General features: G+C 46.0%; 1 protein-coding gene across 5 annotated transcripts in view; it reads left to right on the top strand.

Annotated features, from left to right (window-relative positions):
* TRIM2 (tripartite motif containing 2) overlaps window positions 1-22,871 on the top strand; it is a 173,031-nt gene that overhangs the window by 56,733 nt on the left and 93,427 nt on the right. Inside the window, exon 1 of one of the 5 annotated variants that reach the window (XM_075347761.1) lies at window positions 10,979-11,080. The exons of the other annotated variants lie outside the window; for them this stretch is intronic. The gene's annotated coding sequence lies outside the window, so the exon portion shown is untranslated. Of the gene's footprint in view, window positions 1-10,978; window positions 11,081-22,871 lie in introns of those variants that run through there. 5 annotated transcript variants of the gene reach the window in all.

Raw genomic sequence — 22,871 nt, 5'->3', positions numbered from 1 at the left:
TGAAACAACTGAAAATATGTCTTATATTCTAGGTTCTTCAAAGTAGCCACCTTTTGCTTTGATTACTGCTTTCCACACTCTTGGCATTCTCTTGATGAGTTTCAAGAGGTAGTCACCGGAAATGGTTTTCCAATAGTCTTGAAGGAGTTCCCAGAGATGATTAGCACTTGTTGGCCCTTTTGCCTTCACTCTGCGGTCCATCTCACCCCAAACCATCTCGATTGGGTTCAGGTCTGGTGACTGTGGAGGCCCGGTCATCTGGCGTTGTATTCCATCACTCTCCTTCTTAGTCAAATAGCCCTTACACAGCCTGGAGGTGTGTTTGGGGTCATTGTCCTGTTGAAAAATAAATGATGGTCCAACTAAACGCTAACCGGATGGAATAGCATGCCACTGCAAGATGCTGTGGTAGCCATGCTAGTTCAGTATGCCTTCAATTTTGAATAAATCCCCAACAGTGTCACCAGCAAAGCACCCCCCACACCATCACACCTCCACCTCCATGCTTCACGGTGGGAACCAGGCATGTAGAGTCCATCCGTTCACCTTTTCTACAAAGATATGGTGGTTGGATCCAAAGATCTCAAATTTGGACTCATCAGACCAAAGCACAGATTTCCACTGGTATAATGTCCATTCCTTGTGTTCTTTAGCCCAAACAAGTCTCTTCTGCTTGTTGCCTGTCCTTAGCAGTGGTTTCCTAGCAGCTATTTTACCATGAAGACCTGCTGCACAAAGTCTCCTCTTAATAGTTGTTCTAGAGATGAGAAGGTGTATCCAAACTTTTAGTCTGTACTGTATATTCAGCACTTAAAGCATCTCCTATGTGATATATATGCCCCCAGCCCCTCCAGTGATGTATGTGTCTCCTGTGATTTATATACAGCAGTCCCTGCGTCTGTTATGTGATGTATATGGTTTACCAATCTTATTATCACAAAGAATTGACTGCGCTCCAGACCGAGACAAACCTGGAAAAGCAGTTGTGAGAAACATGATTAGTATCACCGAACATCACAGCTGCAGCAAAGAGAAGCAGCTCCAGCTACCACAATAGGGGTAAGTTAATTAATTGTTTGACCAAATATAGTCAGTTCATTTTCACACTGATAATTTTGTGCAGTCCCCGAAGGTTGGTAGAAGTTTCCAAATGGCCCTTGGCAGAAAAAAGGTTCCCCACCCCTGTTTTAGAGACAAGCACCCAATAAAAATTAAGCGGACTCTCCTCACTATAGACATATGAAACATGTGAATGCTAAATGTGGTTCAGGCACACCATTGGGCTCAAAAAGGAGGGGGAATTTGAATTTGGTAACGCAGATTGTGCTGTTTTGCTTTTTGGTGATGTGAGACCCCCTTATACTTCCATTGACAGATGACAGACCTGAGTGGAGACTTGAGGGGTTTTTTTTTGTAAAATGAGTTGAAGCTGTTATTGGGAACATTTTACATAGCACTTTGGATGACAGTTATCCTGTGCTCTACGCTGAGCAGTTACATCGGGGTTTACATTGAAATCTCCCAAAAATGTGATTCAGATGGAACCTCCACCATATCCATTGACGATAATGAGACAGGCTGAGATACTTTTGACTCTGACTTCTATTCCATGGTGTCCGTCTTTTCAGAAGGGCACAAAACTGATTGATTGTGCTTTTATGAACGCTAATGTTTAAAAAGATGACTACCGCCGGGTCATAGGCCAGACACAGTTCAAAGTTACTCCCTCAGCTTCAATATAATGAATTGTCCCTCAGGGGTGTTGTGTGAATTACATATTTTAGAGATTTACACATAAGCCTCGGTGTAAGCACTCAGCGTAGAGCGCAGGACAAATGTGAGCAGAGTGTTACTGGGATCATTGGGAGGCAAAATAAATTATTTTATTTATTTTTTTATGCCATTCACTGTGCAGTATAAGTGATAACATGGTTTTATTGTTCAGGTTGGTGCGATTACAGATACTATCACACAATGCTTTAAAGAAACAACGCCTTAAAGAAATTTTTGCATCACCATAACTTGAGAGCTACAGTGCCTACAAGTAGTATTCAACCCCCTGCAGATTTAGCAGGTTTACACATTCGGAATTAACTTGGCATTGTGACATTTGGACTGTAGATCAGCCTGGAAGTGTGAAATGCACTGCAGCAAAAAAGAATGTTATTTCTTTTTTTTTTTAAATTGTGAAAAGTTTATTCAGAGGGTCATTTATTATTCAACCCCTCAAACCACCAGAATTCTGTTTGGTTCCCCTTAAGTATTAAGAAGTATTTCAGGCACAAAGAACAATGAGCTTCACATGTTTGGATTAATTATCTCTTTTTCCAGCCTTTTCTGACTAATTAAAACCCTCCCCAAACTTGTGAACAGCACTCATACTTGGTCAACATGGGAAAGACAAAGGAGCATTCTAAGGCCATCAGAGACAAGATCGTGGAGGGTCACAAGGCTGGCAAGGGGTACAAAACCCTTTCCAAGGAGTTGGGCCTACCTGTCTCCACTGTTGGGAGCATCATCCGGAAGTGGAAGGTTTATGGAACTACTGTTAGCCTTCCACGGCCTGGACAGCCTTTGAAAGTTTCCACCCGTGCCGAGGCCAGGCTTGTCCGAAGAGTCAAGGCTAACCCAAGGACAACAAGGAAGGAGCTCCGGGAAGATCTCATGGCAGTGGGGACATTGGTTTCAGTCAATACCATAAGTAACGTACTCCACCGCAATGGTCTCCGTTCCAGACGAGCCCGTAAGGTACCTTTACTTTCAAAGCGTCATGTCAAGGCTCGTCTACAGTTTGCTCATGATCACTTGGAGGACTCTGAGACAGACTTGTTCAAGGTTCTCTGGTCTGATGAGACCAAGATCGAGATCTTTGGTGTCAACCACACACGTGACGTTTGGAGACTGGATGGCACTGCATACGACCCCAAGAATACCATCCCTACAGTCAAGCATGGTGGTGGCAGCATCATGCTGTGGGGCTGTTTCTCAGCCAAGGGGCCTGGCCATCTGGTCCGCATCCATGGGAAGATGGATAGCACGGCCTACCTGGAGATTTTGTCCAAGAACCTCCGCTCCTCCATCAAGGATCTTAAGATGGGTCGTCATTTCATCTTCCAACAAGACAACGACCCAAAGCACACAGCCAAGAAAACCAAGGCCTGGTTCAAGAGGAAAAAAATCAAGGTGTTGCAGTGGCCTAGTCAGTCTCCTGACCTTAACCCAATTGAAAACTTGTGGAAGGAGCTCAAGATTAAAGTCCACATGAGACACCCAAAGAACCTAGATAACTTGGAGAAGATCTGCATGGAGGAGTGGGCCAAGATAACTCCAGAGACCTGTGCCGGCCTGATCAGGTCTTATAAAAGCCGATTATTAGCTGTAATTGCAAACAAGGGTTATTCCACAAAATATTAAACCTAGGGGTTGAATAATAATTGACCCACACTTTTATGTTGAAAATTTATTAAAATTTAACTGAGCAACATAACTTGTTGGTTTGTAAGATTTATGCATCTGTTAATAAATCCTGCTCTTGTTTGAAGTTTGCAGGCTCTAACTTATTTGCATCTTATCAAACCTGCTAAATCTGCAGGGGGTTGAAGACTACTTGTAGGCACTGTATAATTTTGTCACTTTTTTTTTTCCAACGGCTTGATTAAAAAGCCTAATTTTTGCCACTTTGTGGTCACCAAAAGGGTTAACTAGTGTGACAGATTTATACATCAGGTCATTCCAGATGCAGTGATACCAAATATGTGTGTTTATATATTTTGTAAAAAAATGTAAACTTTTTTTTTTTATTTTCTTAGTCCCTCTATGGGATTTTGACTTTTATTAGTCTGATCACTGGTGTAATGCATTGCAATGTACATACATTGCAATACATTACACCTTTCAGTGTGACACTGGCAGAGCGCCTGTTAGACCATGCTCTTAACATGGTCTAACAGTTCACAGTATCTGACAGATCAGGAGGTCATTATTTGACCTCCTGCTGCCATGGAAACCATCGGGCCCCTGTGATTGCCTCACATCAGTTGAGAGAGGGAGCCCACTCCCTCCCTCCCAAGCTTATAAATGCTGCAATTGCTATTGATCTCAACATTTAGAAGGTTAAATAGCCAAGGACAGTGCGGGTACTGGCCCTAGCTGTGACACCCAGCTTTGACTAAAGCTGAGCTCCCTGCAGCAATCGCACATGCACAGCTCCTGTGCCCTGTCGCCAAGAAGTACAAGTATATCCATTTACAGGAACGCAATGGAAAATAGGACCTACTGTATGTCCAATGTCGGTAACGGTTTCAGTAAAAAAGTTGTTCATATAAAACCACTCCCTTTTTTAAGACAACTTCACTAAGGAACTAAGATTGCGGAGGTTAAAGAGGACCTGTCACTTGCTCCCAATAAATTGATTTACACTGACGAGCAAAAGGGTAACAATGTTTTTAACTTTTTCCTTTCAGGCTTCATATCTCACCATCCACTACAGCTTTGAATGTGAGACTACCATCATTTTGTAGACAACCATCTTAACTATCTCATACATAAATTTGACTTGCAACTATTTAGCATTTGATTAGTTATGCAGATTCTTATCATGTCACGCCATTGTTACTGTTTTGCTCCTCGTACTCAATTAAATTTCTTATTATTTTATTAGTGTTAGTATTTTGTAAATCCACCTTTGCCTTTCAAAACTGTCTGAATCCTTCTTAGCTTGCTCTCGATCAGATTCAAGCATGTCTTCACTGAAATCTGAACCCAGGTCTCTTCTACATGGTCCAAATGTTGGTGCATACTAATCAATTCACCTGGGTATGTATACAGTTTTTTCTTGAACTCTACCCACAGATTGGGTTGAGGTCTAGGGACTGTGGGAGCTAATAGAGCACCTCTACTTCATTATCACTGAACCATTTTTTCACCAGTCTTGACGTATTATTTCGGTCACTGTCCTGCTGGAACACTAAGTCGTCCTAAGTCAAACACTAAATCGAGTACCCATAGTACTCGAATGTACAAAGTACCTCATCTCATAGGTGAGCATTGAGACCATCGATCCTTGCTAAGTATTAAACGTCCTTGGCTGTAAAACAATCCCATATCATCAGGCATCCTCTACAGAACTTGACAAGTTCCTTCAATTTCTCGAGCTTTTATCCCCTATTTCCCTTGTTTCTCCTAGACCCATTTGCACCCATCAAAGCCTAGTTTATTGACTTTCGTCTCATTGCTTCAAATCACCCGTTTCATATCTTCTGCTGTCTATTTTTTATACTTTTTGGCAAACTTGAGCCGATGCTTCTTATAATGATATTGAAGTCAAGGCTTCTTCCCTTTTTTTCGGGCCACCATTCCATACTTGTCTAACGTGCGTTGCATAGTGCTTGTGTGGCGCCCCTGACCTGGTCAGGCACCACAGAGTATTGCACCCATGCGGGAGCAATGCTTCCAGGTAATCTCCAAAGGCCAAGATGAGGTGCACACACAAACATATAGTGACCAGGCCTCCCACATCACCAGAGGGGACCCTTGGGTAGCCAGAAGGGGTTAACTTTCAATTCCCAGCTGGGGGTGTGTTCAGGGGCTGGTTGCTAGGAAGCAGGGCAGAGAGAGAGAGGAAGAGGGAGTCTGGAGGAAGAAGTTGAAGTGTGTGGAAGGGAGCAGAGGAGCTCTCGTGTCAGACAGGTCCTGAGGAGTGCAGTAGCTGAAAGCGGGGGAGAAAGGAGTACCGTGGGTCGGCCTGAAAATCATCCAGAGAGAAGGGTGGCTGAGTACGGAGATCCCGGTATCCGAGCACACAAGGGGAACTAGGTCCCCAGTACAGGCAGCAGATCATCCAGAGCTGCTTAACCTACAGGTGGGGGGGGGGTACTTCATGCCCTCACCACGACTACACAGAGCTTGAGCCAAGCAGCAATCACCAGGCCCATAAGGGGACAGGGCCAGAAGCCATCCCACCAAGGCCACGCTGCCGGCAGACGAGCCAGAGAGAGGGGAGCAGGGTGGTAACAGCTTCCCTGGAGGGGTCCTACCACGCTTCAAGCAAAGGATCCTCCTAAAACAGAAAGAGTGCAAGGAAGGCGAGTGGACAGCTACCCTCAGAACGGCCTCCTGGAATTCCTGGTTCAACCTGGTTATCACAGTGTCGCCCGGGCATCTCACCGTGACCTCCAAACAGTGAGTAAACACGTTGAAAGACTTCTTGGACTGTGTTTGAGTCATTCTGCGACCTGTGGTCCCACACACATACACCGGGGCCTGGGGCTTGCCTCACTCTCAGGGGGCTAATATACTGACTGCACCCACCATCAGCCCCAGGCATCCCTTAATCTGCAGTGGCGGTCCCCGCTGACCGCAATACTGAGAGTGGCGTCATGACAATCCTAAAAGAAGGTTCCCTACCTGTGACCAGACTGTTCCATCCACGTGGAGTCCCTGAAGGTACTGCACCGACACATACTAGCGGGGCTTCACACTTGTATCATGCTCAGAGATGATGAAGTCCGAAAACACCATGGGACACTGGTGTTCAGACCTACGGGCATCTGTCGCACTACAAAAAAAGCCAAACAAACGCAAACACTGTAAACACCTAAACAACGGTGGGCCCTAACTCTAGTGAGGGAGGGGAGAGGAACATATCCTGCACTTTTCTCAAGCTGTACCTAAACTCCCTAGCATCCCTATACGGGGCGTTTCCCACTGTCATCTAGCTAGATACCTAATCCCTCACTAGCCCTGCTAGTGAGATGGCCAGTGGGAGACACTAGTCCCACTGCTGCACTAATAAACATGGAAGGAATGGAAAGACAGACAGGAGTCTAAACAGAAGGGTACAAACCCCAAAATCCACAGCTGCAGACAGACTCCAAAGTAGAAGCAGGGATCGTGACAGCTTGCATGGATGTCTATGATCTCACCTCCAATGTCGTGTTTGCCTCACCAGAACTGATTGTGATGAGTTGACATGTTGACTCCAATATTTTGCCTGGACGTCTACCTCTTGGCTTTTGAATGGATGGACTTCATTTCATATTTTTCCAACTGTCATGGCCTCACATGATGCAGTTTGGCAATTTTCTGGGCGCGGCCTCACTGTATACAAGTGTGTGGAGTGGGCACACCTGCCTAGTGAGCATGGTCGTCCAGTGGGCGCAGCCCTGCTCAATACATTTGTATTAAGCGAGGCTGTTGCCACTAGTTGGGGTCTGGCCGGGAACATGCATAGCGCACAATTGGAGTCACGTAACCGCCATTCCCAGGGGAGAAACTGGTGAATCCTCGCAGCAAACAGTGTGTATGGGTGCTGGGAGGATTCATAAGTCTATAGTCACATAGACTGACTGCAGACTCATCACTTTAGAGCAGACAACCCCTTTAACTAGGGCAATGACTAAATGTCTAGAGCAGAGGCTGCAATCTGTGAGTGTGTGTTGTGAAGCCATTTATTATTTATTTTTAAACACCATTAATTCCATGGTGCTGTACATGTGAAAAGGGTGGCATATATATTATATACATAAAATTAGATGAGAGACTGGATCAAAGAGGTAGGGGACCCTGCCCTCATTGGTTTACAGTCTACAGGGTAATGGGGGTAAAACAATATTTAAAATGCTTATACTTTTAGTTTTACACCATCTTGAGTGGCACTGGTTGGGGATTACTGGTCTAGAAACTTGAAGAATTATTCCTGTTTCCTACCAGAATACTCATTTATCACCATACACATAGGCTAGGTGAGAACTTCCAGATTGGTGTGGAACAGACTGCCTGGACACCTACTGTTCACCAGAACAGGGAGCGTTTGTTTCCCATTGGAAATGACCAGTTACACATGTGCAACTGTTGCTCCTTTCACTCTCTATGGGGTTGCTTCCACCATTAGTCCCATAGAGAAGAAATTGAGCGGCAGTTACACGTGCGCTCTACGGTTCCATTCTGAGGCTGGTGTTCCACTAAGGCTGCTTTCACACATCCGGCTTTTGCTATGCGGCACAATCCGGCACTTTGCAGGAAAACTGCAACCGTTTTTTTTTTGCTGCCGGTTGCGTTTTTCCTGCATAGACTTTAATTAGTGCCGCATTGTGCCGCAAGGGCTTGCGTTCGGTCCGGTTTTTGCCGCATGCGGCAGATTTAGCCGATGTGGCGGCCGGATGGAACGTTCCCTGGCACGTTTTTTGCTCCGGCAAAAAAAAACCGCATCGCGCCGCATCCTGCCGATGCGGCGCTTTTCCCAATGCATCCCTATGGATGCCGGATGCGGCGCGATGCGGCAAAAACCGTATCCGGCCGCCGCATGCGGTTTTTGCCACTGCGCATGCTCAGTAGCATGCCGCAAGCGGCAAAAACCGGACCGGCCGCATGTAAAAAACTTATGCAAAGGATGCGGTGTTTTCACCGCATCCGTTGCATAGGCTTCACAGCCGGATTGAGCCGCACAGCTCAAACCGGATGTGTGAAAGCAGCCTTACGTGTGAATCGTGCAGTCTCGCATCAGTAACACCAGGCACAGCCGCACACTCTCTGGACACGAGCGCCTCCGCTGCATGGAAATACATGCAGCCAACCCGCTTCTGTCAAGAGAGTGTGCGCCGTGCTGTGTGATACCGATGCGAGACTGCACGATTCATACGTAAGTAGAATCATACCCTAATTAGGATAAAATCCTCATTCTGGTGATGCAGTTGGACCCCCTCGATTTACAAGATATTACCTATTCTGATAGCTTTTACCTGCTATATTTATGGTGTTATCAGACGGTATGCCATAAACGCCTGATCATTGTAAAAGGTATCTCAAATTAAATCAATAAAGCTTATGGCAACAGTGAATTGGGAAATTGGAGTACACGGTCCTCCAAGACCATCATCAGCCACAGACTTTTAGTACTCTAGATCCTGTGGATCTGCTATATATGTTTAAGATGATAATACCACTCTAACACCTATCACCATCTCATGTCACAAAATAAATTAAAGCACCACTCCAGAGCTTTGTTTTGCTTTGTAGCTCTGGAGTGGCGCTTTAAATGTAAGTTCCCTGTCCGTAGCGTTATATTTACCCACCGGTGTCTTTTTTTTTATCTTTTGACTATAACTTGTGACTGGCCGGAAGTGAAAAGATACGTCACAAACTCTCAATGCAACTCTATGAGAGCCAGAACGAGGCTCTCATAGACTTGTATGGAGTTGTGACCTCCAACACACTCCATGAAACACTGTAGCTGCCGACAGGAGAATGAGACTGACTGGAGAGACACTGAGAAAAGATAAAGATGACGGAAGGTGAGTATAAGACAAGGGACTTAAGGTCCAGTCACACATAACAAGATCGTTACTACGTCACAGTTTCCGAATCGTTGTTAAATCGTTGGTGAGATCGTTGGTGAGATGTCGTTGGGACCCTGTCACACAGCAGCTTTGTAACGATTCTGACCTCTAATGGGGGCGTAGTGTTTGACGCAGTAAGCCATGTAGGCGTGCATATGCGTCGCATTTTCCACACCCCTCCGCTCCGATTGGTGGCCAATACTGCGTTCTGATTAGGCGGCCGGCCTAGAAAGCAACTTTGTATCGATTCATCCTTTGTCCCTTTTTGAGCCTTGCTTTGAGGATAGAATCTGCGACTCCACCCGGATTCATTCGTACTTTGTTGCCGGTTGCTTGCTTGCTTTTCGGATCGAAGCTGCATCTGCACCTGGATTCATCCCTCCTTTGTTCCCGAGTGTTTGGTTACTGTTCTCAGCGCCAACCAATCGGTGTAGAGGGGGTTCTCATCTAGGTCGCTAACGATCGTTGGTAGGTGTCAAACATACAGATCCATCCTGCCCAGCAGAACTACAACGAGCAAAAAATGGCCCAAGACATTCAGCAACGGCCAACGATTTCACAGTAGGCGGTGCATCGTTGGTACGTGTCAAACATAACGAGATCGCTGGTGAAGTCGTTGTTTCGTCACAGAATCTGTGACGTAGCAACGATGTCGTTAGCGATCTTGTTATGTGTTAAGTGGCCTATAGATGTAAAGCAGCTCTCTAGCAGTGTAAAGGTCGTTACCGATATCGCTAGCGTGCGTACCCGCCCCCATCGGTTGTGCGACATGGGCAAATCGCTGCCCGTGGCGCACAACATCGCTCAGACCCGTCACACTACTTACCTGCCCAGCGACGTCGCTGTGAACGGCGAACCGCCTCCTTTCTAAGGGGGCGGTTCGTTCAGTGTCACAGCGACGTCACTAAGCGGGCGCCCAATAGAAGCGGAGGGGTGGAGATGAGCGGGACGTAACATCCCGCCCACCTCCTTCCTCCCGCATTGCCGGCGGCCGCAGGTAAGGTGTGGTTCCTCGTTCCTGTGGTGTCACACATAGCGATGTGTGCTGCCGCAGGAATGACGAACTACATCATACATGCGGCAGCAACGATAATTGAGAATAGGGGGGCATGTCACCGATGAGCGATTTTGCACGTTTTTGCGACAATGCAAAATCGTTCATAGGTGTCACACGCAACAACATCGCTAAAGCGGCCGGATGTGCGTCACAAATTCCGTAACCCCAACGATATCGCTTGAGCGATGTCGTAGCGTGTAAAGCGGCCTTAAAATACAAACACTGGAGTGCTGCTTTACGCAAACCGATCTAAGAAGGTTTGACTGTGTTTAGTTGTAATTCTTCAGGATCCTCTTGCTTCCTGCTCTATGGTCTACACATGTTTCTGCTTTCCCTGCGTGCTTGTGCGGGGGCTGAAATAATAATTACATTAGATAGTCCTTGCTTGAAAACACATGACTTAATGCAGTTGTAATGAGCCAAGGGGAACTACATAATAATCTTTTGGCTCTTCCATCAGAAACTGGCAGTGAAAGTGTTAAGGCAAGGTAGGAGGGAATTTGTCAGCTATTTTTAATATGCAAGCGGTTCATATGAGCTCAGCCTCCCATGTCACTGGGAGAAGTGTGTGCTACATCACAGATGACACATCCAGAGCGGGATACACAGAGGAGGACTGTCCTCGCCATCGTGTGCTGCATGTAAACAAGTGGGGGGCAGCAGGCGACATCCCCGATTGTGTTACCAGGTGAGCCCAGCTGGGATTGCTGCTGTGCTCCGCAGTAAGCTGTGGGGGTATGTTTCGTGGGTACTCTCAGGAATGCCTTTGTTTTTTTTGGTTGATTATATTTTTGACATGCTCCAACACAGTATTTAGTGCTGTCAGCAGGGTGTGGTGCTGCACTATGGGGACTGTTTATATATCCCACATATAAAGCACTATATGGCGGCATAGATAAGAGCGTTGTACGGTTTCCTGTGACATTCAGCAATCTGTGCTGTGTGACTGCGGGAGGCGATGCTGGAATACGGATCAGGAAGTGAGGACATGACAGCTCTTTGTTATCAGCCTCTGAACTAGTATCCCCCCAGAGCCAAGAGTTGTTTGTTTAAGGCCGTTGTCCTATTACTGTTTATTATTCTATGCAGAAAGAGAACTTGTCTTTTATATGTTTTTTATTTACATATTTTAAGTTCCCAAAACAGTACAGACACATATAGTCTGCTTGTGCATTTCAGCATAGTCTATCTCATGGGATAGCCAGTGTCAGGTCCTAGCAGGGTCACTATTAAACAATGGCATAACTAGAGTCTGATGGGCCCCGGTGCAAAGTTTGGACCTGGGGCCCCCCAACACACCGACACTCAGGGTACAGGATAATGATGCCAACACTTGGAGTATGGGATAATTACGCTGACACTCAGGGTACTGAATAGTGTCGCTGATACTTGGCTTTTTCCCTTAGCACCCATGTTTCCCATGATCTGAAATCCCTCTATCAGCACCCAGCTTTCCTATGTTCTGATATTCATCTTGTCCTCAGCACACACCTTCCCCATGCTCTGCTATACATCTTTCCCTCAGAATGCAGCTTTCCCATGCTCTGATATACATCTTTCCCTCAGCACTCCGCTTTCCCATGATATCAGAGCATGGGAAAGCTGGGTACTGAGTGAAAGATGTATAGCAGAGCATGGGAAAGCTGGGTGCTGAGTGAAAGATGTATAGCAGAGCATGGGAAAGCTGGGTGCTGAGGGAATGAGCCTCTTTCCCTCAGTACAAAACTTTCCCATCTCATGCTTTTATCTTTCTCCCCCCCCTCGTATCTAGCTTTGCAAATACTATAATGGCCCCCATGTATCCTTCCATATAGTATAATGGGTCCCACATAACCCTTCATATATTATAATGCTCCTCCATAGTCCTCCATGTATAAGATAGCCCTCCAATTATTATAATGCACCTCCCATAGTCCTCCATCTATTATATTGCACCCCATCGTCCTCCATATATTATAATGCATCTCATAGTCCTCCATGTATTATAATGCACCCCTGTAGTCCCCCATGTTTTCTAATGCAGCCCCATATTTCTTCATATAATATTATGCAGCCCCCATACCATTTAATGCACCCCCATAGTCCTCCATGTATTATAATGCGCCCCTATAGTCCATGTATAAGGTGTCATTCATGTTGTATTATTCAGCCCACATATTGTTTAATGCACACCCATAGGCCTCCATATAGTATAATGCAGTTCCATAGTCCTGCATGTATTATAATGCACCCCCATAGTCCTCCATATATTAAAATGCAGCTCTGTCGCCCTGGACAAGCCAGGGGCCACAGGTAACAACATCACCACACCCCACACTCCCTGTAGGTACATCAAAGCCAAAACACAAAATCCTTGTTGCCTTCCCCAGGGGCTGTTGTTCACACCAGGGGGTGGAGCCAGGCGGTTGGTCTCCACCCACCAAGGAGTTCACAGTCCTGGAGGAGGGAAAAGGAGCAGTTGAGTTCTGAGAGTGAAAGTGGAAGGAGGAAAAGTGAGGAAGTGAAGTGGCAAGAGAGCAGAGCAACTAACTGACAGCGTCCGGGTGTGTGGCCCGGGCGAGACAGCAAGGTTGGCAGATGGTGGTGGCCGTCTGCAGTGGAGGCCGATTGGAGTCTGCCGTAAGGACCGTGGACGGGTAGTGACCCGGCGGTACCGGACCGGTATACAAAGAGAAGCCAGCACCATTAGCAGGGGCCTTTCGGATCCCGGCAAGGCTTGGAGTCGCCGTGAATTTGCCAAATCCGTTAGTGAAGGGGACCTCCGGGTTTCTAAACAGCCAAGTCCCGATAGAAGGCAACCGTCCAACCGTGAAGGGGAGACACCGCCACCGCCAAGGGCAACCGTTTCCCAGGGCCAGCGCCTGCGGGCAAAAGGGGCTCCTCCGGCCCACATTCAGGTCGGGGAGCGGGTTACCGGTGGGAACCCATCGCTACCAACACTGAACTTAGGTGCAGGGAGAGACAGTCATCACTAACCTGCAGGGAGGAACAACCGCAGCCGTCCGAGGGACCCGTCCATCCAGCCGCTTGTTTTACCGTGAACTGTGTCATCATCATTGGGCTGAGTGAGTACCTCCGTGCGGTGCGGCACAGCGCTGCCCCTGCGACCCTGCACCTCACCAGGCCCCGCAACCCGCCTGCCATCTCTACCCCATCACTGGGCCCCGGGACAACCAACCCCCCTACCGACGGAGGGGAGAAATAACAACAGAGCTGCTCCCTGTCACCGCTCCCGGGATCCCGGTCCAGAGCAGCGGTGGTGTCCACACAATCACCACAACCGTGGGTGGCGTCACGGACAATATCCCCAAAACCCAAACCACCCCTTTTCACTCACGGGCGAGGAGCGCCGCTCGAGTCCCCGGGATCCGGCCCACCGCTCGAGCCACCACCGAGCAGCAGCAGCGGCCGCAGCAGCAGCGGCAGCCGGACCCGAGCAGTGGGAGAGCGCGGCGTCCCCTCCTCCGCCCGCGACACAGCCCCATAGTCCTCCATGTTTTATAATGCAGCCCCATAGTCCTTCATTTTATATTATGCAACCCCCATACCATTTAATACACCCCCAAAGACCTCCATGTATTATAATGCCCCCCCCCCATAGTCCATGTATAAGGTGTCCTTCATATTGTATTATGCACACAGGCCTCTGGCCACCATGTACTCACTGATTAAAAAAAAAAAAAAAAAACAAGTCCTTATCGCTCCTCGTTCCCCCGCTGCTCTGGTCAGAGCGTGCTCCTGTCCTGCGCTCTGCATGTCTCAGCACAGCAGTCACGCAGTAGTGAAGTCACCGTGCTCTGCTGCACTGAGACGACGGGTGGAGAATGTTGAAGGATCCTTCATCATTACTTTGTGAAATGTCGGCAGAGGAGGGCCTGGTGCCGCCGCTGGCACCGTGCCTCCATGACTCACGGACCCTATAGCGGGTGCGTGGTCTGCCACTGAACAGCGCAGCTCCTCTCTCACTCAGAGCTCCCTCTCTGCTTCTCTGCAGGGAGGGAGCCAGGCACCTAACCCTGCTGGGCTCGATTGCAGTCGCGATCTCTGCGACTGTGGTCGTTAAATCCCTGATATTAAACATTTCTGGGCCCAATTATGCCATAAAGTCAAGGTACCTACTCCGAAGGTGTTGAGACATAAATTGGCAGGGAAATTAATTAGGTGACTGGGCTTTGTGAGGGTTGGAGGGATGGAAAGTGGCACTGAGGCTACTGCCTGTACAGAGTGCCATCACTTGCCAAGCTGTAGGGCATTCTGTTTCAACTGGCATCTTATCATTTCTAGGGATGATTGAATATCACAAATATTCGGCTTCGCAAATATCCGACGAATAGGTCGACGCTATTTGAATATTCGATGTGCAATGTAAGTCTATGGGAAGCACGAATAGTTGCTATTCGGCAACTATTCAGGTTTCCTATAGACTTACATTGCGTATCGAATATTCGCAAATAGTCGAATAGCGGCGACCCTGTGCAATTAAATTCACTCAGAATCAGCCTCAGTCCCTAGATGTCAAAAATAATTCAGACCCCAAACCACAGTTAGGCCGGGGCAACACAGAGGACTAATGCGATCGGATCGCACTGGCAGCACAGGAGGAGCCGAGTGTCATGCGAGTGTCACTGTAACTAAGATCCAATAATGCGATTGGATCTCAGCTGCGGGGGACGGGCTGGCACTGAGGAGGGGCGGGCCAGTGCTGAGGAGGGGCGGGCCAACACGGAGGAGGAGAGGGAGGGATTTATCTCCCTCTCTCCTCCGTTGCCGGCTATTGCCATTCTCGCTCTACACTCGCATACACCAGAGTACCGCGAGTGCAGTGCGATCTTTATCTCGCCCCATAGACTTGAATGGGTGCGAAAGAAAGAGTCTCGCATTACAGTTGCAGCATGCTGCGATTGTTTTCTTGGTCCAATGGGGACAGAGAAAATAATCGCTCATGGGTGCTGACACACAGGCTAATATTGGTCCGAGTGGAATGTGATGTTTTATCGCACTTCACTCGGTCCGATTTTCATGCCGTATGGTTTAGGCCTTAGTAAGTGGAGGGAAGTAGCAACAGAGGTGCAGTAGGAGACACAGCTTGGCAGGAAGGGGGGAGCTACTGGAACATAGGAAACATTGAAATGAATAGATGAGGGGCAGTATCTGGAAGCGGCCACTATTCTGCTATGAACACTGTGTACACTGGGTTAGCGCTGGTGACAGCGGATCAGTGGAGGTGACGGGTGTCAGACCCCCACCAGTCTGATGTTGAAAACCTTGACAACTTGTCCTAAGGATATGTCATCAATATCATTGTAGTGGAAGACCCCTTTAAAAGGAATCTGTCAGCATGCTTTTGCTATGTAACCAGCATGATGTAGGGGCAGAGAGCCTGATTCCAGCAATGCATCAGTTACTGGCCTGCTTTCTGCAGTTATGATAAAATCCCTTTTTTCTCTGTTGTAGATGTAGCAGTGCTATGAATGCTGAGCTCTGTATAACTCCACCTACACTACTGGGTAGGCAGCTGTCTGTCTACACGGTACATTGGCAGAAAACGGCTAATCAGTGGTGGGGGAGCAGGAAGACTGCATGGCAGAACACAACTATTCCTGCACTGATAATCTCCTGATAATAAAACACTGAAATTACTGAAATAGCAACACACTTCCCAGTAAGTGATGCATCGCTGGCATCAGGGTCTCTGTCCCTATATCATGCTGCTGTCAGATTAGATAGGAAAAACCTAGTGATAGATTACCATTAGGGTATGTCTTTTTCAGGTAAGCACATCCAATGATTTTTTTTTTCCAAGTGGAAGATGTATCTAGAAACCACAGCATTTTTTTTTCCTGAAGTCTTTTTATAGATATTTTTTGTTTTCCTTAGCTCTTTTTCAACTATTTTGGCTGGCGATGGTTTTTTTTTTAGCATTTTTCCAATGTTTTGGGGCATCTTTTTCTTGTAATTTTCTGGAGTTTTTTTGGAACTTTATTCAACGGTGAAGAGACCACTAACATTTTTTAAGCAAAACTGCTGGGAAAAGGCTCAGAAAGTCGCCCGGGCATCTTTTAGCTTTCCCATTGACTTCTATAAGGCTGGTTTCAGATGTCCGTGTTTCAGGTACGTGTGACATCCGTTGTTAACACTGATGCCACACGTACCCATGTCAGCCTGAGTTACAGACACGTCCGTGTTTTCACACGGACTGTGTGACTCTGCGTGGCACCGCACACACGCATGGAGACATGTCCGTTTTTTCTCCGGCAACACTGATGTCAGAAGGCCCGCACACTGATGTGATCTGTGTGACATCAGTGTGACATGTACCAGAGAAAACATGTGTCTTTGAAATTAAAATATTTTCTATATTCACCTGTATCTCCCGCTTCTGACCCCCGCTCATTATACTCAAAGAATATTCACTGCACCGAGGAATTGGAAGCTGGAGAATTGCTGGGGACAGCATCGCCGGTGACCGTGCCGGGGACAGCATCGCCGGAGACAGGTGAGTATCCAGCAAGCAGTGTGTGTGTAGTAATGTCCAGGAGGTCACTGTAGTTCCCAATGAACTCTAATGAGCACCATCATACACCCGCTGTAGCGCGGATGTCACGGGGGTGTCATCAGGAGGTCATCAGAGTTGATTGGGAACTCCAATGACCTCCTGGACCTCACGGCACACACACTGCTTGCGGCATACTCACCTGTCACCGGCGATGCTGTCCCCGATGTTCTCCCCAGCGATGCTGTCCCCGGCGCAGTCCCCGGCGATGCTCCTGCTTTCAGCTCCGAGGTGCAGTGAATATTCTATGAGCATAATTAGCGGGGGTCAGAAGCAGGAGACAGCAAAGCCGAAGAAAACAGCGCTGGATACAGGTGAATATAGAAAATCTTTTTATTTCAAAGACACGCGTTTTCTCCAGTACGAGTCACATGCATGCAAACACATGTATGACACACGTATGACCATACCCATGCATGTGGCTTGTACCTGATTAAACACAGATGTGTGAAACCGGCTTTATAAAGTGTAAAGCGCCTCCGGAGCGGAAGCCACCTGAATAATGGTCAGCTTACTTCTTTTAACCACTTGGTGGCTTTGGAAACCTTTCGTGGTTAAAAGGCGCTCAAAAGACAACATATGAACAAGAAATTTAACATGACATCTCGCGATATTATTCCAATCAGATGTGATAAATAATGTATACAATATATATACCACTAAGGAGATGGGTGGAAGAGACCTAGAATGAAATTCAACCTCGTAAAAGCTGTCAGTAACCTGGAAGCAGTCATTTGGGTGAACAGTCATATATGTGAACCATCCGGCGTTGGGTACGGCATACTCATTTTTATATACCTTGGTCCTTTCCTTGCACGCTCATCTCTGCTCTGGAAATACAGGAGTGTGGGTGTAAGTAGAGCGCTGGCTGTGCTACATATTGAGGAGCTGCACTTACATCCATCCTTGTAAAGTTTTATTGTATGGCTAAATGAGACAGGTTTATAGTGTTATGCAAATTACTACACACTTGTATATTCATGTAATGGACATAATGTTATTCATGATCCACAGATCACATCTGTGTCACTAACCGGTTTTATCATATTAATGACCGTTCCCTCCATTATTTGCTTGTCAGTTTTATGGACAATTACCTCCCGCATCATATTGTTTTTATTGCTCTACTTGACCCTTGTTGTATTTAAGATTTGAGCTGCAAAATAACAATGATCGCTACGTTCCATGGAAAGCCTGAACATACAGTGGATATAAAAAGTCAACACACCCCTTTAAAATGCCAGGTTTTTGTCATATAAAAAAAATTATACCAAGAAGAATAAATTCAGAACTTTTTCCATGTCTAAAATTCAACTGAAAAATAAAAAACTTTTTAGGTGGATATAGAACAACAAAGAATTAAAACAATATGGTTGCATAAATATACACACGCTTAAACTAATATGTTAAGTACCTTTTGAATTTGTGACAGCATTCTTTTTTTTTTGGGTGGGGGGGTAGGAGTCTGTCAGCATGGCTCATCTAGAATTGGCAATCTTTGCCCACTTTTCCTTGTGTTTGTGCTCCAAATCTATCAGGTTACGGGGGGCATTTCCTGTATGCAGCGCCCTCTTCAGGTCGCCCACAGGTTTTCAGTTGGATTCAGGTCTGGAACATTGCAAAACTTATTCTTGCATAGCCGATCTTTTGTTGAAGAATAATTTCACTTTTCAGCACGACAGTGACCCTAAACAGTCTTCATACGTCCATATTATCTTCAGCTTTTTAGCAGAGGCCTGAAGGTTGGTTTTATTCTAATTTTATTCTAATTCTAAATCAACCATATTCTCATTTATAAGAGGGTGTTTCACACTAATGCATCCATATTATTTTCGTTTTTTTTTTTAACTTTGCTTACCCCCTCTAAAGGGTTGCTGTTTGCATCTCAATGTATTTTCACAGATTATGGATGACATTAAAGGGAATCTGTCAGCAGGTTTTTGCTTCCTGATCTGAGAGCAGCATAATGTAGGCAAAGAGATTCTGAATCAAACAATGTATGTGTCAAAAACCTGGCATTTTAATACGTGTGTGTGGACTTTTAATATCCACAAAAAGAAAAAGTACTTCAGCTAACCCAAATAATAGCGTGTTGCAATAAGTGACCTTCCAATTGAGGGCGGTGCTATGAAGAAGAACTCCTTGTTCGAAACGCGTCAGCCAGTTTCCTATGAATTCTTTTTAAGGATGCTTTTCTTTTAAACAGACTCAATAAATGTGTTTAATATGACTCCATACGTTGACATGATGCCGAATTTCTTTTATTTTAATATCCACCTTATGTTAATGTTTTGCTATATTTATTAACCTTAGCCATATAGACAGCATACATTTACCTTTAGGCCTAAAATGATCCTGCATCAATATGTGGATGGTTAATGCCACTTTCTGTGGATTATTTCAGCTTTGTGTCTTCCTGTATTGCCCTGTTGTGGAAAATTAGGTCAGCAGCATCTGTACATATCGATACAGACATTGTGTGGCGCATGACTTTTGTGTAGATTTGGGCAGTGACAGTGTGAACCAAAGTTATTTCATGGAAGACATACTTCATTCATAGATGGTGTTGCTGGGAACCCTGCGACGTTGAGTTGTTCAAATTTTATTTGGGAATCATTGTGCCGTCGCGTTCTCTAGGACGAGTATATACTTAGAATTGTTAGGGAAACTAGAGACACCTATCAGGGCCCCAACAAACAAGGTATTTAGCTAGAGACAGCTGTACAGGGCTGTACAAAATGGAGCCCATAGAGTTGGGATACCCAATATAAGGTCAATTGGCGAGAGTGGAATGGGTTGAGCCAAGCTCTTGACATAACTTACTTCAGCGAGAAACAGAGCCTGTGACTATATCTAGCAGTGATGGAGCATTGCTTGATCCCAGTGCCCTAGCAACCACAAGCTTCCCATTGACCTAAATTACATGGCTACCAGTACCATTAGCTTGCATGCCAACAGAATTGTGCACCAAGTATCAATCTTCACATTCTCACACATTCTCATTTAAGGCAGATTTTACAGCTCTCGTCTATCTTCATCAGTGCTGTAGACAGTAAGTCGAGTGGCAGTCTGATCAGCGCTCCATTCAAACCCTGTTCACATAATTGTGGGGTCCCAGCATTGTAAGCGCTAGTGAATAGATACCTATCAATCCTATGGTAATAAATAGCGATGGGCGAGCACTGAAAGGCTGAAATACTCGCTACTCGATTTGAGCTGATCAGACTCTCGGATGAGCTTAACACAAGCAACAAGCATTATGGAAAGTCAATGATTGGCCTGTTCGGACCTCCACCCACATACAGCCAGCCATAAACAGCATTACCGGCAGGAGGGAGGGTGGATGGTTGGTTGGTTTGATCACACTACATCCGAGAACGGTGTTTTATCCCCAAGAGAGCCATTCAGAGACTGCAATAGGCTCTCCCTGGGGTGCCTGCACACATCATGCAGTGAAGCAAGCCTGTGTGTTGTGGTCTTTGTTTCATGGACGAAATATCCGAGCACCCACAATACCCGGCCAAGCTCTGCAAGTACCTGAGCACGGAAATGCTTGATCGAGTAACAAGCAGTGCCGAACCCGCTCGCTGATTACTTATCAGTAATAAGTTATAATTGTAGGACTATCACTTAAAGGGATTCATTACTTTATTTTGTCTCATTGGATCTCCCCCACTTGTTATTACCTCCCTTCCTCACAGACTGCACAGATCGTTTTGCTGCTGATGGAGGAAAGTGTGACCAGTTCTGCCGATCAGCCGCCTTCAATAGAAAATCTGCATTCCCATGGGAGGTGTTTTTCTATTGGAGGCGGCTGATTATTTGTTGTACGATATACAGGTGCACAAGACAAGACATGGTTTTCAATATTAATGCTAATAAACTATCTGAAGTTGCTCCTTCTGCTGTTTCCCAATGGATGACATGCTATTGCTTCTTACACTTATCTTCTGAAACAAAACCAAATTGCTGTAATACATTTTGCAGGCGCAATGTTAATAAATAATTAAGCATCCCACAGTGCGACTTCCTAAGAATCTCTTCAAGGCAAAGAATCTGTCTGGGAGTTATTTGCGAATTTGCTGAAAAGTAAAAAAAGTATCTGTGACCTATATAGACTGTGAATTATAACATCTCATGGAACATTTGGTTTCTGATGATCACATTGCCGTCTTTGTACGTTGAATGAAATGCGTTTGTTTCCAAAACCTACAGCGGTTAATTTGGTTATATTTAATACATATAGCATGTTATTACTTGGGGGAAATCTTCAGCATTGAATTTACAGTATGTGATAGTGTATCCTCAAATATAAAGTATGTTAATATTAAAAATTATCACAGAGTTTACTAAGGAACCATTGGATAAATGTTTCACTTGTCCAATTAATCTAATTGCTACGAAATCATAAAAAACAAGGTATCAATTTGGTATTGAGTTCCTTCCACCTTGCATAAATCGTTTCCAGAAGTTTCTAACCTGTGTTGTTCTTGTGAGACTGATGAGGGAACAGTGGCGCTTATTTGGTGGACATGAGAGCTTTTTAGAAAGGGCCATCAAAGTTTCTTTAGGGGTGATGATTCCGACATCCCCAGAGACGATTCTATTATTCCTATTTCTAGACATGTCTACAATAAACTTTGTTAAGCCACCTTTTTCAAGTAGCCAAAACGATAATTCCTTGTCACTGGAAGACAGTAGTCGCTTCCTCCATGGAGGAATGGTTCTCAGAAATAGTTACTGTCCATCTTATGGAGACGTTGTTGGCTCAAAGACAAGCAGAATAAACACAACCGCATCTAGAAGGTTTCATTGGGAAACCTTCCTATCTTCCTCATTTTATCAGAATATTCTTAAATGATTTAGATCTGTCCCCCTTCACATCTACTTCCACCAACAAAACCTTACTGTATCCCTAATGACTGGTGTAGGGACAGTGAGCGAGGTTAGTAGACCCACTGGACCACAAGGGGGCCCTGTACTTACCCTTTAGTGGGAGGGTTTTAATTAAGCACCTACCGTGAGATGGACACCAGGTACCTCTCCCAGGGCAGTGACTGGGACTGTGCCAGTTGACACCCAGGAAAGGAGACTAACTCGAGGCGGAATGGCTGAGGCAGGCAGGTATGGACAGGTATGGGGTGCACAGCAGTGACCGATAGGTATCGGAAGGCAAGTACAAGTAACGGACACAGGGATAATTTGACGTGACAACTAGCTAGACAGAACACTGACTAACTGAAGTGTTGTGCAGGCACCTTTCCTAATGGGAGGGTGCCTTAATTACATAGTGTCTTTCAGTCATAGACAGACATTTCTGGGAAATGGCGCACTAGCCCTTTAAGAGGAGGGCTTGTGTACACACTTGCGTGCCGTAAGTGCACTCCCGGGGAGTTTGTGCGGCGTGCACAGACCCTAGAGGGAGAAGGAGACAGACGAGCACATGTGCGGATGCTGGGGAGTACGCAACCTGGCGGCGGCGGTAAGTCGGCGTGCCTGCAGGGACGCTGGTGCTACACTTACCATCTTCTTTGTACTCATTGGCATCTCAACACCTTACTTGTATTGTCTACCTGCTCATTGTTCAGCTGTCCCCGATGGTCATTTTTGAAATATCCCAACCTCTCTCCTTCCAATTCCTGTTATATCCCTCCTCCATTCTTCTCTCAATTTGTATATCTACATATATTATAAGATTGTCTGTGTGATAATCATGCTAACACCAAACCTTTTGGATGCTATGTCTCCACTAAGGGTACCGTCTCACTAAACGACGTACTGGCGATTCCGACCACGATATGACCTGGTCAGGATTGCTGGTGCGTCGCTACATGGTCGCTGGTGAGCTGTCAATCAGGCAGATCTCACCAGCGACCAGTGACCAGCCAACAGCCACCAGCAACGTGTGGAAGCGATGCTGCGCTTA

This window comes from Anomaloglossus baeobatrachus, chromosome 1 (genome assembly GCF_048569485.1).
Source record: "Anomaloglossus baeobatrachus isolate aAnoBae1 chromosome 1, aAnoBae1.hap1, whole genome shotgun sequence".
Lineage (NCBI taxonomy): Eukaryota > Metazoa > Chordata > Amphibia > Anura > Aromobatidae > Anomaloglossus > Anomaloglossus baeobatrachus.
The sequence above is the reverse complement of the archived record's forward strand: the minus strand, read 5'-3'. Positions and strand labels throughout refer to the sequence as shown.